The following is a 19,102-nucleotide window of genomic DNA, read 5'->3' on the forward strand; positions in this document are numbered from 1 at the left end:
CAGTGAATGGAAGAGAAAATAAAATAATCATTAATTAATATATCACCATATTTTGTACTAGTGATAAATCTACTTGTAAAATTCATGACTCCCAATGAATGTGTGACTGGAAAAATACTGGTCTTCAAAAAATAATATATATCTACTGCCGTACTCTACTACACACACTATAGACTTGGTACAGAGCAGAGAAAAAAGTAGTCCTTGCTGTCTGCATCAGTAAATCTAACTTTACTGCTGAATCAAAATTTTACAGCCAAAAGAAAACATTTATGATATAACAGTAATTATTTAAGATGAAGGCGTTGATTTTATATGCATTGAAAATAAGATGTTGGACTTGAAAGTCAATGCAACAGAATCACTGTTTCTCAACAAGGGCGCACACACCTAATCTCGATCATACCTCTCCTTAATTCACACAGTTGTGTTAATTCTTCTGAAATCCAGTTGTTTATTATGAACAAAGCATATTTGTACATTATTATTATGTATGGTGAGAGACATCAGATAGGTATGTTGAGGGTAGAGACCATGTGGTATGAGGACAGTGGTGGGGATCTCTGAGAATCCTATGCAATGTTTCATTGATACCTATCACTATTATTGATAAATGCCTCTCTGTGTGTGTGCATGGACATATATGTGTATGCATGTGTGTGCATGAAGGAGAGGGGGATGTGAATGATCCCCTAATAGTTTTAAAAATATTTTCAGCTAACAAATAAATGTGTGTGTGAATATGTGTGTGTCTGTGTATGTGTGTGTCTAAGTTTTCAATTCTTTCATATTGAGATTTAAGGAGTTTATACATTAAGAATAATCTTATAAGATTACCATATCCACAGTTAGATATAAGATTGGAAAATCTTCGGGACCATCAGTTCTCAGCATCTCTATTTTGTGCTTCCAGAGTCATAGAAAGATGCTTCTGAGTTAATACTGGACTAAAAAATCTCAAAAGAACATCCAATTCAACATTGGTTGGATTAGGCAAAGATTTACAAAAGAAATAAATTTTGAACTGCATTTTCAAGGTTAAAAAGGTGTTTCCCAGGAAAAGAAGAGTAAACAGATATTCTAGCCAGAGGAAAATACATGCTCAAAGGTAGAGAAGCATGGAATAGCATGTAAAGTTCAGGGAATAGAAAGTAGTTTTGCAATGCAGTAGAAGTCTAGAAGTTTGGGAGAAGATGTAACCTAAGTCAAGATCTCTGGCTCCCACACCAAAAGCTCAATCTTGGATTCTCATCTCTGCTCCCACCCTCCTTCCTCAACATACATTCCAAACACATTCCCCAATTCTTTATACCCTAGTGTTGACTTCTCATTCTTGTTGATCCTGTACTTTCAGCCAGTATGTTGTACCAGAAAAAGCATGAGTTTGGAACTGGACAGAATTGGATTTGAATCACCACTTGCTAAATTAATAGCTGTGTGACCTTAAAAAGGTTACTTAATCTCTGAGTCTCAGTTACTTTCATGTAAAATGAAAAAGATAATGCCTTTCTTATGGTGTTATTCTGAAAATTAAATGAGAGAATACCTCTTGAGAGTATATGGCATATGTTTATGACTTTTTAAAGAAGCTAGCTCTCCCCTTCCACTACTTCAGGAAAGCTCTAGAAAAAGGCATTTTTGAAAGGCAAAAAAAAAGAAGAACATCTTTCAAAAGCAGACTATCCTAGTGTGAATTCCAGCTTCTTCATACACTACTAGCTATATAGCCATGGGCTTAACTCTCTAATACTCTATCTTCTCATTAATAAAATAAAGATAATAAATCTTTTTTTTTTAAAGATTTTATTTATTTATTTGACAGAGAGAGATACAGCGAGAGAGGGAACACAAGCAGGGGGAGAGGGAGAGGGAGAAGCAGGCCTCCCGCCGAGCAGGGAGCCCGATGCGGGGCTCGATCCCAGGACTCTGGGATCATGACCTGAGCCAAAGGCAGACGCTTAACGACTGAGCCACCCAGGCGCCCCAAGATAATAAATCTAATCTATAAAGTTGTATGGATCAGATAAAATGCACCGCTCCCATTGTCTGGCAGTTATAGGTTCTCCCCTGAATCTTCTCTCAACACCTATGAGAATAATCTGACAACTGCACTTAACCTTTCCATCCAAGCCTGATCAACGTCTTCACTACTGGTAACTCTGTCACCATCTTCAACTCACACTCAACACTCTTCATTTCTAGGCAGTCACTAGCTATTTTCACCTATTTCACCCATCCTCCCACCTATCTCCCCTTTGGTAACCATCAATTTGTTCTTTACAGTTAAGAGTCTTTTCTTGGTTTGCCTCTCTCTCTTTCTTTTCCTTTGCTCACTTGTTTCGTTTCTTAAATGCCACATATGAGTGAGATCATATGGTATTTGCCTTTCTCTGACTGACTTATTTCACTAAGCATTATACTCTCTAGCTCCATCCATGTTGTTGCAAATGGCAAGATTTTGTTCTTTTTATGGCTGAACAGCCTTCCATATCTATCTATCTATATATGTATATAGATATATGGAAGATATATATATATACCACATCTTCTTTATCCATTCATCTATCAATGGACTCTGGGCTGTTTCCACAGTTTGGCTATTGTAAATAATGCCACAATTAACATAGGAATGCATGTATTTTTGAATTATTGTTTTTGTATTTTTGGGTAAAGGCAGCAGAAAATGAAATTAAGAAAATGATCCCATTAACTGCACCAAAAACAATAAAATATCTAGGAATAAACTTAACCAAAGAGATAAAAGACCTATACTCCAAAAATTACAAAACACTGATGAAAGAAATTCAAAACAATGCAAAGAAATGGAAAGACACTTCATGCTCATGGGTTAGAAGAACAAATATTGTTAAAATATCTACACTATCCAAAGCCATCTACAGATTTAATGTAATACCTATCAAAATACCAACAGCATTTTTCACAAAACTAGAACAAACAATCCTAAAATCTTATAGAACCACAAAAGACCTTGAATAGGCAAAGCAATCTCAAAAAAGAAAAACAAAACTAGAGTTATCATAATTCCAGACTTCAAGTTACATTACAAAGTGGTAGTAATTAAAATAGTATGGTACTGGCATAAAAACAGACATGTAGATCAATAGAATAGAATAGAAAACCCAGAAATAAACCTATAATTATATGGTCAATTAATCTTCAACAAAGAAGGAATGAATATACAATGGGCAAGACTGTCTCTTCAACAAATGGTATTGGGAAAACTGGACAGCCACATGTAAAAGAATGAAACTGGACCACTGCTTTTCATCATACACAAAAATAAACTCAAAATGGATCAAAATCCTACTCTTAAGGTTACAGTCTAGTGTGAAGAAAGGAAGCATCACATGTACCAAGTGCAATATATAGAACAAAATTTATTTTATTTTTATAACAACCTTGGAAATTGAGTAGTTATCAGTATCCCCATTTAAGATACACATCTAACTGAGTCTCACAGTAGTTAATAACTTGTCCAAGGTCACCAAAATATAGAGGTGAATTATTTTCAAACAATTTTTATGGTTACTTTTGAAAATCAATTGCCTATTTCATCAGTCTGCAGCTCTTTCCTATGTAATAGCATTGCATATTTATATATGCTGTACTGAATTGCCCCCAGCTTTAAGAATTTTTCATACTTCACTAAGGAAAATATCCCATTATCTCCTGAATTTCATGGTTTAGCAACACAGTACATAAAGTCAAGCTACTCCATAATGGAAAATAGTGTGTCTAGTTCCTGAAATCAATTTAGGAGTATATTCAACATATCTATTTATAATGGTCAAAATAGCCTGTGAAGCAATTTTCAACCCCATAAAATGGAATCAGAGCTCATTCCAGCCTTGGGCCCATCACACCATTAATATGTCTGAATTTTAGTAAACAGTGAGAATTCCAAGACTTAATAAAGCCCAACAAACTCTTTTGAAACCTTGTGGCAATAATGAAATAATCTACTTTACAAAAGAAACAAGCTTTAATCTTATATCTGAACAACAACAAGAAAAGCAAATCTATGAGTTAACAACAAAGTCTTAAAATAGCATACTTAATCGCTATTGCAAAATAGAATGCTATTCTTGGCCATCAAAGTTTAAAAAGAAAATTCTATATGCTATGATTTATATTAGAAATGTTGATAAGCAGCATTTTATAGTATTGTTTTTAGACAGAATAAATTCATAAATATGGTATCAACTGAGAAATAACTGGTCATAAATCTATTTCTAAGCAGTGAGTAATTAAGAAAATCATATGAAATAAGTGAAATTATCCTCTTCCATCTTGTTTTTTCTATGAAACTTCCAAATATGGTTCCAATCAATGGGAAGATCTTTGTGAACTCTACCTTTGCAAGTTTGATTAGAATTTTTTTTTAATCCCACAAAACAACAACAAAAGTCAAATCTGTTGAATAATATATTTTTTTATCCAAATTATTTTTCCAAATTCTCTGCCAAAGCAAACACATGGTATGTGTTAGTCAGCTGGGTCTGCATAAATTCATCAGTTGTATGAACTACCCAGATTTTGTTGCCAAACCTATTACACTAAATCCCACTGTTTTTAAAACTTAACTCCAAACATCTTTTTAAGTTTGCAGAACATTCTAAACTAGCTTAAATACACATATTTTTAAATTACTTTTTTTGTTTTTTAGCAAATTTTGGGAATATTCCTCTTGGACCAATCCCACATTATAAGTTCTTTTGGTACCTGCTAAGAGAAAGGTAAAATACAGCCCTTTTTTCTTTTTTGGAACAAAAGAGAGAAAGAGAAGGGGGAAACCTTACTTTACTTTTAAGATTTTACTTAAACATTCTCAATGCAATAAGATCTGTTAGAAGAGTTTGACAAGAAATGTTATCAGATGGTTTGAATCCAGAATTTTAATGCACAAATGTGCATTTCGTTCTTTATCCCACAGACTCATGTCACTGAAAAAGTCACTTATTTTACCATAAAACGAAAATCACTCATTCACCCTATGATGATTTTAACCCTCACTTAAAGAATATTATATTTATTGCTGTCTTTTGTCTTCAACGATAAGGTTGATAGTGATGATTACCATCTCCTTGTTTCCAAAGAAAAAAGACCTAAAAGAGAACACCAGCTCTTTCCATGAATAAGCATACATTTTTATGATAGCAATAAAAAACAGCTATTTAACAGCCATGATGTGAATCTGCTATAATCTTCAAAGGTTTTATTCTCAATTTATACCACACTGTAGACTTTAATTTTAAATTAAATTAATTTCAATTCAATAAACCTGAGATGTACCTACCTAATTTGGATGTTGTATAATTCAATGTAACATTTTATACCAACATCTCACTGTAAGTCAACAACTGAGAATTGCAGAAGACAACATTCACAAGCTATCACAACCATATCTCCCATACACTTGGATCTGTTCCCAACTACTATGTCTTCCCTCTGGTGAAAATGGGTGAACTCTCAGCAAGGACCAGCCTCTCCACTTGCATTCTAATCTTATCTGCTTTCTCCAATACAAGAACACTGTTTCAGCAATTCTCACTTCTCTTTCCTTCAATATCAAGTTTTTTACCTCTTCTGAACTATTCCACCAGCATATAAAAATGTTATTCTCCCACCTGAAAAAAAATCCTCTCATCTCATTTCTCGTTTCCTCACCTCTAGTAAATACTCCAAACACCTCCTTCCCTTTAGAGGAAGCACCACAAAAGATTGTCTCTGCAAATTCTTAAATCCACTAACTCAAGATTTTCTCCCACCACATCACTAGAACTGCTCTTGTGGAGGTCACCAATGACCTTCACGCTGAGTACCCAATGGTGGCCTTTCAGTTCTTAAATAACTTGGTCCCTCAGCAGCTTGCAACACAACTAGTCATTCCGTCTGCCTGTAAACATTTTCTTTGCTTTGTAACTGTGGTCCCAGTTATCCTCCTTCTTTACTGGCCATACTATGGTAGGTAAAAAGCACAGCTTTCAGTGTCAGGGTGATCTACATATGAACCCTTGCTCTGCCTCTTACTAAATAAGTAATTTACCTTGGAGAAGTAATTTTTCTGAGCCCCAGGTTCCTCATTATAAAAAGGATATAATAGTACTTAGCACTCAAAATCATTTTTATAAAAATGGATAAGATCTTGCTATTTGTGATAACATGGATTGACCTACAGAGTATTCCCTATCCTAAGTGAAATAAGTCAGAAAGAGGATAAATACCATATGATTGCAATTTTATGTGGAATCTAAAAAGCAGATAAATAAACAAACAAAAAGCAGAATCAGACCTATCTAAATACAGAGAACAAACTGATGATTGCTAGAGAGGAGGGGGATGGGGAAGATGCAAAATGGGTGAAAGGGAGTGGGAGACACAGGCTTTCATTTATGGAATAAATAAATCACAGGAATAAAAGGTACAGCATAGGGAATATAGTCAATAGTACTGTAATAGCATTTTATGGTGACACATGGTAGCTACACTTGTGGTGGGTATAACATAATGTATAGAGTTGTTGAATCACTACATTATGAACCTGAAACTAATGTAACACTGTATGTCAACTATACTCCAAAATTATTTTTATAAACTTTAAAGGAAATTATAAAATTTAAACAAAATAAAATTGTCATTTTTGCAGTGATTCATATTACCATTAATAAAGAATAATATTGTCCAAATATATATAATAAATTGTAATCGCTTTAATTGTCCACTAAGTTAATTATTTTTCACTAAATATTTCACTATATATAAATTTCAAAAATTATTTTTCACTAGTGTCATTTGATATTAAAAGTTTAAGAAAATTACAATATATTTTCCTCACCAGTTTTTAATTATAAGATGTAATTTTATAAATAAAATTTTAAGTATACTTTCCATGAAGAGTTTCATGTTCAATTTTAAAATATAGTATTCAACAAAGGCATTTTAAAATAATACATTTAGATGTTAATTATTTTGGTGAGCTCATTTTACACTGAGCTTTATTCTAAAGTTGGTCTTTTTTTGTCTGATGGTCCTAAGCTGTTCATCTTACAGAAATCTCTTCCACCATTCTTATCCACAGGATATCTCCATCCACTTACCTCCATTTCCAAGGTAAAGAGATTTGACAAAACCCAATATTGGCTCCATTCCTAAATCCATAGATTTCTCCCAGTATCCACAACGACCATCACCAACTCAAGCTCTAGAAAAATAAAAAAAAAAACTCTTTTCCACAAAAATTCTGAGGCCTCCCTATCTAATCTACTCTTCTTATTAGAGAATAGGAGAAGTGAAGCACTAACATACCAAGCAGTTCAGTTCACAGTTAGTTTATGAAAAAGTTGGACCTCGAATCCATTTTGGCAAATGCCCCACCCCCGTTTTGTTTGGAGTTTGGGGGTTTTTTTCTTTATTTCCTTCTTTTTTTTTTTTACTTTACTATATAGCCTCAATTATCTTCTCAGTTTTACTACAGAGCTACACGCCTTAACCATGTTGCTCCCTTTTCTTATCTTAACATATATATGTATAGTTCTAATAAACATTATACTGTTGTTGAATATTGTGATTGGAACATAAGTCACTGGTATGGTAAAAGCCTGGAAGAAATGCAAATGCACTTCAGTTATTAACTGCTTGTACTTACTTTTTAAATTGTAATGTAAAAATAAATTGGGTGTATAACAATTTGTTTGAATTTTTATTAATAATTATTTTTATGGAATATCTTGTATTTGTCAGCTGATGTAACAAGAATTCATGCTCAGCATCAGATCCCAACAACAGAACATGAACTTGAGTGGAGATCTAACTCCTAAGCTCTTTTCATTTGCTGCAATAACACTTGACTTGGGGCTCCTGGGTGTCTCAGTCGGTTAAGCACCTGCTTTCGGCTCAGGTCATGATCCCAGGATCCAGAAATGATTAAGTGGACATTATAAACAGCAATAATCTCTTTTCAATTCTCAATTTTTATAATATGCAACCAAATAATATATTATTACATTTTGATATGGATAGGGTAGTCCTCTGACAGCAGCATCAAAAGTTTTTTAAAGTCCTCATATTCAAAATTTTAGCAGAAATTTCAATATCTCTACTGGAATAATAACTCAGAAATGTACATTTCAGTCAGTGAGGAAGGCCTTTCAATGGGCATGCAGCTCTTAACTCAAAATGGAATGTAATATTTAATGTATTAGTATATACCTACTCAGGCGACATTGGAATAGATTAAAATAATCAGAGGAGAATCTTAATAATGGAAAATAATGTCTTAGGAGCTTAAATTTCTGAAATCTATCCTTCCTTGCCTATATCAGAAATGTTCTACATGCTTTTGGCTCACAATTTAAGGGTGCATTAACAGAGTTCTGAGTTGTTCAGAATTTACCAGGAGTCATGAATTGATTTTGTCTTTGCTTCTATCTTACCAACTGCATGAAATGACTTTTTCATTGTATTTTAAGAATCTTATGGTTTCTTTGATGATAATTCAATAGCATTCCTATTGTTAAAACATCTTGATTCAATATTAATATTTTATATGCAAAGCTTAAGATTTTATCATTTAATGAAAATTTTATTGTATATATATTACTACTAGGTCTCTTAAAAATGGTAAATGTGCTTGCATTAGTACAACTTTTCAATAGTGAATCAGTCACTAGAACCAATACTACCTACACAATAGATGAGACTAAATCCACACAATACGTTTACAGCCAGAGAGTATACTGAGAAGACAGTAAATTCACTGAATCTTACGAATCACACCATTTCCTGAATGTTTTTGGTACACACATGAGTTATTTACATATATTTTACTTTTATGTTTTGAGGGTTATAAGACCACACAAAAAGGAAAAAAAATATTATCTCACAGAATATTTTTTAAGTTATATAATATTACTTACTTATTATGGAAGAAAATTTAATTAAAATATATTTATATCTTATACTACATATGTGTGTGTGTGTGTGTGTGTATATATATATATATATATGCAAATAAAATTAAAATCCACCATATCCTGAGGTACTACCTACTTTTATGGAAAGGTAGTTATTCAACAAATACACTTAGGTTTATGTTATATTCTAGAGATGTTAGATTCCAAGGATCCTAAAAGGATGATGTATCATTTAGGCAAGAGATGGACATGTAAATGAATAAATTACATTGTCTGTAAAAGACTGTAAGAGTAAACATTTCTATGAAAGCAAATAAGTAGTGTCGCATTACCTGGAGAATTAAATAAATGTTAGAAGATATAAAATTGGTGCTGAGTCTTAGGGTCCAAGTAAAGGTTTGTCAAACAATTAATATAGAATCCAATTAATATAGGACATTTGAGTTTTTTTACCTTGTAACATATGATGGAATTATGCATTCACATAGCAGAGATAATTAGATTGAGATTTTAGAATGAAAAAAATCTAGAAATTGATTGGATGATAGATTTAAGGGAGTAGAGACTGAAAGGCCAATAATTAGATGGCTACTATAAAAGAAGTTAGAATGAAGTTTACTGAAAATGTATACAGCCCTAAATTAAGGCAAGTCTGGTTAGAATGTAGAGAAGGAGACATATGCATTATGCACTTGAAGATATATTTTGGCAGCATAGGATGTAAGAGAAATTCACATAATCAAATACTGGAGATTATCCTGATACATGGTGTGTAAAATAGAAGACTCAGAAAAGACTGAAGAGTAATGTCCAAATGAAGTGAACAGGAAAGAGTAATGTCATAGACACTGAAAAAGAACATCTAAAGTAGTTCCACATTGGTCAACAGTGTTAAATACCATGGAATGATTGATTACATGGGATGATGGCTGGAAATGTGCCACTGGGTTTGAAAATCAGGAGGTCAGGGTGGACCAGTTGTAATATAGCAGTGGGAATAGCAGTCAGATTGTACTGGATTGAAGAATGAAGAGTAGATGGAGAATTAGAATTGGGGAACAGAATGAGAATACGATTTCATAAAGTGTGGTAGTGAAAGAAAAGATGGTAAAAGTATAATAGATCAGGGGCACCTGGGTGGCTCAGTTGGTTAAGCGACTGCCTTCGGCTCAGGTCATGATCCTGGAGTCCTGGGATCAAGTCCTGCATCGGGCTCCCCACTCAGCAGGGAGTCGACTTCTCCCTCTGACCCTCCTACCTCTCATGCTCTCTGTCTCTCATTCTCTCTCTCACAAATAAATAAAATCTTAAAAAAAAAAAAGTATAATAGATCAGATTGAGGGAAAATTATCTTGGGTTGTGAGTGTACAGGTAGTTTAAGAAGGAGGACCAGTGAAGGAAAAGTGACTAAAGACTCAGGACAGAGGAAAGAATTTGTGAACTGAGACCTTGATGAGGCAGGAAGTGATAATAACTCATAGTAAGAGTAATTGCTCACGCTGTGTACCAGGCAGTGCCCTTCACATTTTTAGTGTTAATTAATACAATTGGCTTCAGAACCTTATGAGATACATGTCTTCATTATATCCATCTTAGAGATGGAAAAACTGAAATACTGAACTGGCCCAAGTTGGGGAAGGAAAATTAAAGCCCAGGCAGCTGGGAATCAAAGACTGTTCTCTTAACCCACTGTGTTCCACTGTCTCTGAGGCCTTTGGAAAGAACCTGAAACACAGATTCTTCTGAACTAGAAAAAAAGGAACTGATGAGTGACATCAAAGATACATATAGAGATGGAGGGGAGGAAAAAACAAGAAGTGGAGGGGAGAGAAACTGAGTAGGTACTTACTTGATAATTTGTATTTTCCCTATAAAGTAAAAGGCAAACATCATCTGTTGATGATTAGGTATTTGGAGAAAGGGTAAAAAGTTTGAGAGACAAACAATCATTTTTAACCCCATATCCCAAAATGTTGCATCCAAACAAGCACTTTTGAGATCATTGTTCTAATATCTATTTCAATGTACCAACAAATTAACGTGCAAAGTTCATTGTAGTTAACTGAAACTGCCAAGACCTGAGCAGCTGCTCAGCTACAAATTCTGTCCTGACCACAAAGTCTCTGAAGCAATAAAAGACCTTGGCATTACTGCTTGACTGACCCCCTGATCAGTTTACAGAACAACTTGTCTTAATTGGACTCAAAGAAACATAAATACTCGGCATAGCAGTTTATGGTGGGTATAAAGTAGGACAGTTCACTAGTAGGATTTTCCACTGAATATATATTTATAATGATATTCTAAAATGATGTATCTATTCCAGCAAACGTTGTGTTGTATAAGCATATGTTATTGATGATTATCAGAAACACACTCCTATACAACGAGAAAGTGGTTCTGATTACTGTAGCTCCATTGTAAGAGACAAACTTTTATACTGAAAAATATTTTGAGATATAGTTCTTCCTCTTTTTTTTTTTTCTACAAGCATAATAAGCAGTAAAACTTGGCGAAGGCTGAAATAGGTAGCTTAGGTTTTACGTTCCATATCCCTGAGTATACCAGATTATCTTCTAACACTGATTTTGTAATGTTCTGCCTTGCCTGGTTTTCAAATATTACAAAGAAATATGTTTCTACTGCTCTTGTTGGAAGATTACTTCTCTCCAATCTTTAATGCCATATTCAATATTTAAAACACCCACGTAAATTATTTCTCACAGTGAAAGTTTTACTTGTTGAACTTTTTTTTATTACAATATAACAGAACTTTATATCCTAAAATAAGAATATATACCCTCCACAACAGGGTAGTTATCTAGTTTGATAATATTTTGCATATGTGAGTAATGAGATGACTAGCTATTCAAAAAAGAATAGTAATTCATTACCACACCCAGTAGAAATCATTCGCTCCCTAAAGATAGAAATGATGAAGCAAAATGATCTTTAAAAGTAAAATCACAGGTTTAAAAGATGGCAACTAGTTTTGGGGTTGTATTAAATGGAGGGAAATGTGACCTATTTAGAAATATTTTTTTTTACAAAAATAGATCCTCAAGAATATTAAGCTATCATTTATTCTTTGATATGGTTCATTTTTGGTTTTTTTTTCCTTTGTTCTTGTTTTTCATTCATTTTATTCATTATTTGGCACCAGACTCAATGAACATATTTCTTCTGGGACCTAGAATTGACTGAGTACATTGTACAAATGCAAATCAATATTTTATATTGGGATAGAATCCAGAAATACATAAAGAGGGGTGTGTGTGTGTATCCTTATTTTATCTAAAACGTAGGAAAGTTATGGTTGTCATACTTCCAAGACAGAGTGTTTACAATAAATTTGATAAGATATAATATCTTTTAAATTGATCCTTTAAGACTAAATCTAATTTAGGGGCACCTGGGTGGCTCAGTGGTTAAGCGCCTGCCTTCGGCTCAGGTCATGATCCCAGGGTCCTGGGATTGAGCCCCACGTTGGGCTCCCTGCTCTGTGGGAAGCCTGCTTCTCCCTTTCCCACTCCCTCTGCTTGTGTTACCTCTCTCATTGTGTCTCTCTCTGTAAAATAAATAAATAAAATCTTTAAAAAAAAAAAGACTAAATCTAATTTATATATGATAATGCCCATTGGTGAATAAGCATCAGCACCATCACACCATAACACTACCCTTATGCTTTATAAAAGGTAAATGGAACTACCTTTATTGTGAAACTATTTTGACAATATTAACTGTTAGTAAAATAGAGAAGGAGAATTTTATCACTAAAGTGATCTATTTGCCATTAAAACTTGCCATGCAATAACTTGACAAAGCAGTGTGTTGGGGAAAAGGAGGGTTTATCAAATGGGATAGTTTGGCCCTGAGATCAAAGAGTAGTAAGTAGAAGTAAGAGACATAACAAAAACCGCTATGAGCAAGAAAAGGACATACCATTGGTTATTCCTTCATTCAGAAGTTTATTATTAAGATCTAAATAAACTTGAACATAAATTTTGGTAGGTCTTCAGAGTGAGGAGAACAGAAGACAAAGCCTAGAATCTCCCTAAGTTGGAGAACTTAATAGTGCTAAGAGAAATACTAGTTAACCCATGCACATACTTTTAAATTTTCTAACAGCCATATTTTCAAAAGTAAAAACAGGTGAAAATAATTTTAATAACATATGTACTTAACTCAAAGTTTTCAAAATATTTCAGTGTGTAATCAATAGAAAAATTTATTAGTGAGTATATTACAATTTTTTTGTACTAAGAAGTGAAGGCCTGGTCTGTATTTCAGACTGTCAGCATGTATCAGGTCTGACCAGATACATTTCAAGTGGTGAATAGTCACATGTGGCCAATGAATGTAGTATTTGACAGCATAGGTATAAACACTCAAATTAAAAGGCACAAATAAGGAGGGGGGAAAGATGGCAGAGGAGTAGGGCACCCTATTTCAACTGGTCCCCGGAATTGAGCTGGATATCTACCAGACCACTCTGAGCACCCACGAAACCAGCCTGAGATGTAAGAAGATCTGGATCTCTACAAGCAGAATATCACAGGCAGTTGGTTTCGAGGTACAAAGCGGGGAGCCGTGATTCCGCGGGCAGATATTGGAGGATAAATGGCAGCGGGAGGGTGCCTGGCTGTGGTGATCCTACACCACTGGTGAGTGACAGCCTCGTGCGCTGGGGACGGGCACAGACTCACAGACCTGTAGCAGCAGGGCAAAGGACTTTAGGGCAGTCCCTGGGGCGGAAACCCAGAGCGGCGGGGTCGCGCCTGCGAACTGCAGCCCCCAGGGCGGAAACCCAGACTGGCAGCGGCATATGGGTGAACTGGGAGTGGCTGGCGGTTTTAGAAGCACAAAGGGCAGAGACGTGCCCCGACCTGGAGGCAGGATTGGGTGCACTGCGAAGGGACACACAACCCAGGCCACTGCAGTTTATAGCAGCACGGACAGAAACAGAGACAGTGTGGCCTGGAGAGCTCACTGAAGAATAGACTGCGGTCTCTCTGCTCTGAGGCAGAGGGTTGGAAACGGTCTCTTCTGCTCTGACTCATGGAATAGACGCGGAAAGCCACTGGGAATAGCCGCCAGAGAACAAAAGCCACAAAAACTGATTCCCGCTGAGCCCATCCCCCGCCACAGGGGGGCAGGGCAACTCCGCCCAAACAGGATTGCCTGAGTAACAGCATGGCAGGCACCTTCCACAAAAGACAGGCTGGGAAAACAAAAGGCCAGCAACCCTAAGGTCCCAAGAAAACAGGTTCATCTTCCTTGGGTTCTGGTCAATAATTTGGACTCTATACATTCCCTCAAACACCCATCAACAGAATGACTAGGAGGAGGAGACCCCAAAATAGAAAAGACTCAGAGATTATGACTTATGCTGCAGATTTAGAAATGGATGCAGATATAACCAAGATGTCAGAGATGGAATTCAGGCTAGCAATTGTGAAGGCAATGGCTAGAATGGAGAAATCAATTAATGGCAACATAGAGTCTCTAAGGGCAGAAATGAAAGGTGAATTGGCAGAACTTAAAAATGCTATCAATGAGATCCAATCCAGTCTAGATAATCTAACAGCTAGGGTAACTGAGGCAGAAGAGCGAATAAGCGACCTGGAAGACAATATAATAGATCAAAAGGGAAAAGAGGAGGCCAGGGAAAAACAACTCAGAATCCATGAAAATAGAATCACAGAAATAAGTGACACCACGAAGCGTTTCAATGTCAGAATAATTGGAATCCCGGAGGGAGTGGAGAGAGAGAGAGGACTAGAAGATGTATTTGAGCAAATCATAGCTGAGAACTTCCCTAATCTGGGGAATGAAACAAACATTCACGTCCTAGAGGCAGAGAGGACCTCTCCCAAGATAAAGGAAAACAGGCCAACACCCTGGCATGTAATAGTAAAACGTGCAAATCTTAGACCCAAGGAAACCATCTTAAGGGCAGTTAGGGGGAAGAGATTCCTTATGTACAGAGGGAGGAACATCAGAATAACATCAGACCTATCCACAGAGACCTGGCAAGCCAGAAAGGTCTGGCAAGACATATTCAGGGTCCTAAATGAGAAGAACATGCAGCCAAGAATACTTTATCTGGCAAGGCTTTCATTTAGAATGGATGGAGAGATGCAGAGCTTTGACGACTGGCAGAAACTGAAAGAACATGTGACCACTAAGCCCTGCAAGAAATATTAAGGGGGGTTCTTTTATAAAAGGAGAAAGACCCCAAGAGTGATATACAACAGAAATTTACAGGGACAATCTATAAAAACAGTATCTTCACAGGCAACATGATGACAATTAATTCATATCTTTCAATAATCACTCTCAACGTGAATGGCCTAAACGCTCCCATAAAATGGCACAGGGTTGCAGACTGGATAAAAAGACAGGACCTATCCATATGCTGCCTACAAGAGACTCATTTTGAACCTAAAGGTACATCCAGACTGAAAGTGAAGGGATGGAGATCCATCTTCCATGCCAGCAGACCTCAAAAGAAAGCTGGGGTAGCAATTCTTATATCAGACAAATTAGATTTTAAACTAAAGTCTGTAATTAGAGACACAGGACACTATATCATTCTTAAAGGGTATATCCAACAAGAAGATCTAAAAATTGTAAATATCTATGCCCCCAACATGGGAGCAGCCATCTACATAAGCCAACTGTTAACCAAAATAAAAGAGTCATATTGATAACAATACGTTAATTGTAGGAGACCTCAATACTCCACTCTCAGCAATGGACAGATAATCTAAGCAGAAAATCAACAAGGAAACAAGAGCTTTGAATGATACATTGGGCCAGATGGATCTCATAGATATTTACAGAACATTCCACCCTAAAACAACAGAATACTCATTCTTCTCGAGCACACATGGAACTTTCTCCAGAATAGACCACATACTGGGTCACAAATCAGGTCTCAACTGATACCAAAAGATTGAGATTATTCCCTGCATATTCTCAGACCACAATGCTTTAAAACTGGAACTCAATCACAAGAAAAAATTTGGCAGAAATTCAAACACTTGGAAGCTAAAGACCACTCTGCTCAAGAATGTTTGGGTCAACCAGGAAATCAAAGAAGAACTTGAAAAATTCATGGAAATCAATGAGAACGAAAACATATCGGTCCAAAACCTATGGGATACTGCAAAGGCGGTCCTAAGGGGGAAATACATAGCTATCCAAGCCTCACTCAAAAAAATAGAAAAATCCCGAATTCACCAACTAACTTTACACCTTAAAGAACTAGAGAAAAAGCAAGAAACAATGCCTAAGCCACACATTAGAAGAGAAATAATTAAAATTAGAGCAGAAATCAATGAATTAGAAACCAGAAACACAGTAGATCAGATCAACAAAACTAGAAGTTGGTTCTTTGAAAGAATTAATAAGATCGATAAACCACTGGCCAGACTTACCCAAAAGAAAAGAGAAAGGACCCAAATTAATAAAATTATGAATGACAGGGGAGAGATCATGACTAACACCAAGGAAATAGAAACAATTATTAGAAATTATTATCAACAACTATATGCCAATAAACTGAGCAATCTGGATGAAATGGAGGCCTTCCTGGAAACCTATAAGCTGCCAGGACTGAAACAGGAAGAAACTGACAACCTGAATAGGCCAATAACCAGTAACGAGATTGAAGCAGTGATCAAAAACCTCCCAAAAAACAAGAGTCCAGGGCCTGATGGATTCCCTGGGAAATTCTACCAAACATTCAAAGAAGAAATAATACCTATTCTACTGAAGCTGTTTCAAAAAATAGAAACAGAAGGAAAACTTCCAAACTCATTCTATGAGGCCAGCATTACTTTAATCCCCAAACCACGCAAAGACCCCATCAAAAAGGAGAATTTCAGACCGATATCCCTGATGAATATGGATTCCAAAATCCTCAACAAAATCCTAGCTAATAGGATCCAACAATATATTAAAAGGATCATCCACCATGACCAAGTGGGATTTATCCCCAGGATGCAAGTGTGGTTCAACATTCACAAATCAATCAATGTGATAGAACACATTAATAAGAGGAGGGAGAAGAACCATATGGTCCTCTCAATTGATGCAGAAAAAGCATTTGACAAAATACAACATCTTTTCCTGATTAAAACTCTTCAGAGTATAGGGATAGAGGGAACATTCCTCAAGTTCAAAAAATCCATCTATGAAAAACCCACAGCAAATATCATCCTCAACGGGGAAAAGCTGAGAGCCTTTCCCTTAAGATCAGGAACACGTCAAGGATGCCCACTCTCGCCACTATTGTTCAACATAGTACTAGAAGTCCTAGCAACAGCAATCAGACAACAAAAAGAAATAAAAGGTATTCAAACTGGCAAAGAAGAAGTCAAACTCGCTCTTTTCGCAGACGACATGATACTTTATGTGGAAAACCCAAAAGACTCCACCCCCAAATTACTAGAACTCATACAGCAATTCAGTAATGTGGCAGGATACAAAATCAATGCACAGAAATCAGTTGCTTTCTTATACACTAACAATGCAACTGTAGAAAGAGAAATTAGAGAAACGATTCCATTTACAATAGCACCAAAAACCATAAGATACCTCGCAATAAACCTAACCAAAGAGGTAAAGGTTCTATACTCTAGGAACTACAAAACACTCATGAAAGAAATTAAAGAAGACACAAAAAGATGGAAAAATATTCCATGCTCATGGATTGGAAGAATAAACATTGTTAAAATGTCTATGCTACCCAGAGCAATCTATACCTTCAATGCCATCCCGATCAAAATTCCAATGACATTTTTCAAAGTGCTGGAACAGACAATCCTAAAATTTGTATGGAATCAGAAAAGACCCCATATCGCCAAGTAAATGTTGAAAAAGAAAAACAAAGCTGGGGGCATCACAATGCCTGATTTCAAGCTATATTACAAAGCTGTGATCACCAAGACAGCATGGTACTGGAACAAAAACAGACATATAGACCAATGGAACAGAGTAGAGAGTCCAGATATGAACCCTCAACTCTATGGTCAAATAATCTTTGACAAAGCAGGAAAAAACATGCAATGGAAAAAAGACAGTCTCTTCAATAAATGGTGCTAGGAAAATTGGACAGCCACATGCAGAAGAATGAAACTCGACCATTCTCTAACACCATTCACAAAGATAAACTCAAAGTGGATGAAAGACCTCAATGTGAGACAGGAATCCATCAAAATCCTAGAGGAGAACATAGGCAGTAACCTCTTTGACATCACCCACAGCAACTTCTTTCAAGATACATCTCCAAAAGCTAGTGAAACAAAAGCAAAAATGAACTTTTGGGACTTCATCAAGATAAAAAGCTTCTGCACAGCAAAGGAAACAGTCAACAAAACAGAGAGGCAGCCCACAGAATGGGAGAAGATATTTGCAAATGACACTACAGATAAAGGGCTGGTACCAAGATCTATAAAGAACTTCTCAAACTCAACACCCAAAAAACAAATAATGAAGTCAAAAAGTGGGCAGAAGAAATGAAAAGACACTTCTCTGAAGAAGACATAAAAATGGCTAACAGACACATGAAAAAATGTTCATCATCATTAGCCATCAGGGAAATCCAAATCAAAACCACACTGAGATACCACCTTACACCAGTTAGAATGGCCAAAATGGACAGGGAAAGAAACAACAAATGTTGGAGAGGTTGTGGAGAAAGGGGAACCCTCTTCCACTGTTGGTGGGAAGGCAAGTTGGTACAGCCACTTTGGGAAACAGTGTGGAGGTTCCTCAAAAATTTAAAAATAGAGCCACCCTAAGACCCAGCAATTGCGCTCGTGGGTATTTACCCCAAAGACACAGATGTAGTGAAAAGAAGGGCCATATGCACCCCAATGTTCATAGCAGCAATGTCCGCAATAGCCACACTGTGAAAAGAGCTGAGATGCCCTTCAACAGATGAATGGATAAAGAAGATGTGGTCCATATATACAATGGAATATTACTCAGCCATCAGAAAAGATGAATACCCAACTTTTACATCAACATGGGTGGGACTGGAGGAGATTATGCTAAGTGAAATAAGTCAAGCAGAGAAAGTCAATTATCATATGGTTTCACTTATTTGTGGAACATAAGGAATAACATGGAGGACATTAGGAGAAGGAAGGGAAAAATGG

Source organism: Mirounga angustirostris, unplaced genomic scaffold (genome assembly GCF_029215605.1).
Source record: "Mirounga angustirostris isolate CCGP_5_RB_7025 unplaced genomic scaffold, mMirAng1.0.hap1 SCAF_8, whole genome shotgun sequence".
NCBI classification, from domain to species: Eukaryota; Metazoa; Chordata; class Mammalia; order Carnivora; family Phocidae; genus Mirounga; species Mirounga angustirostris.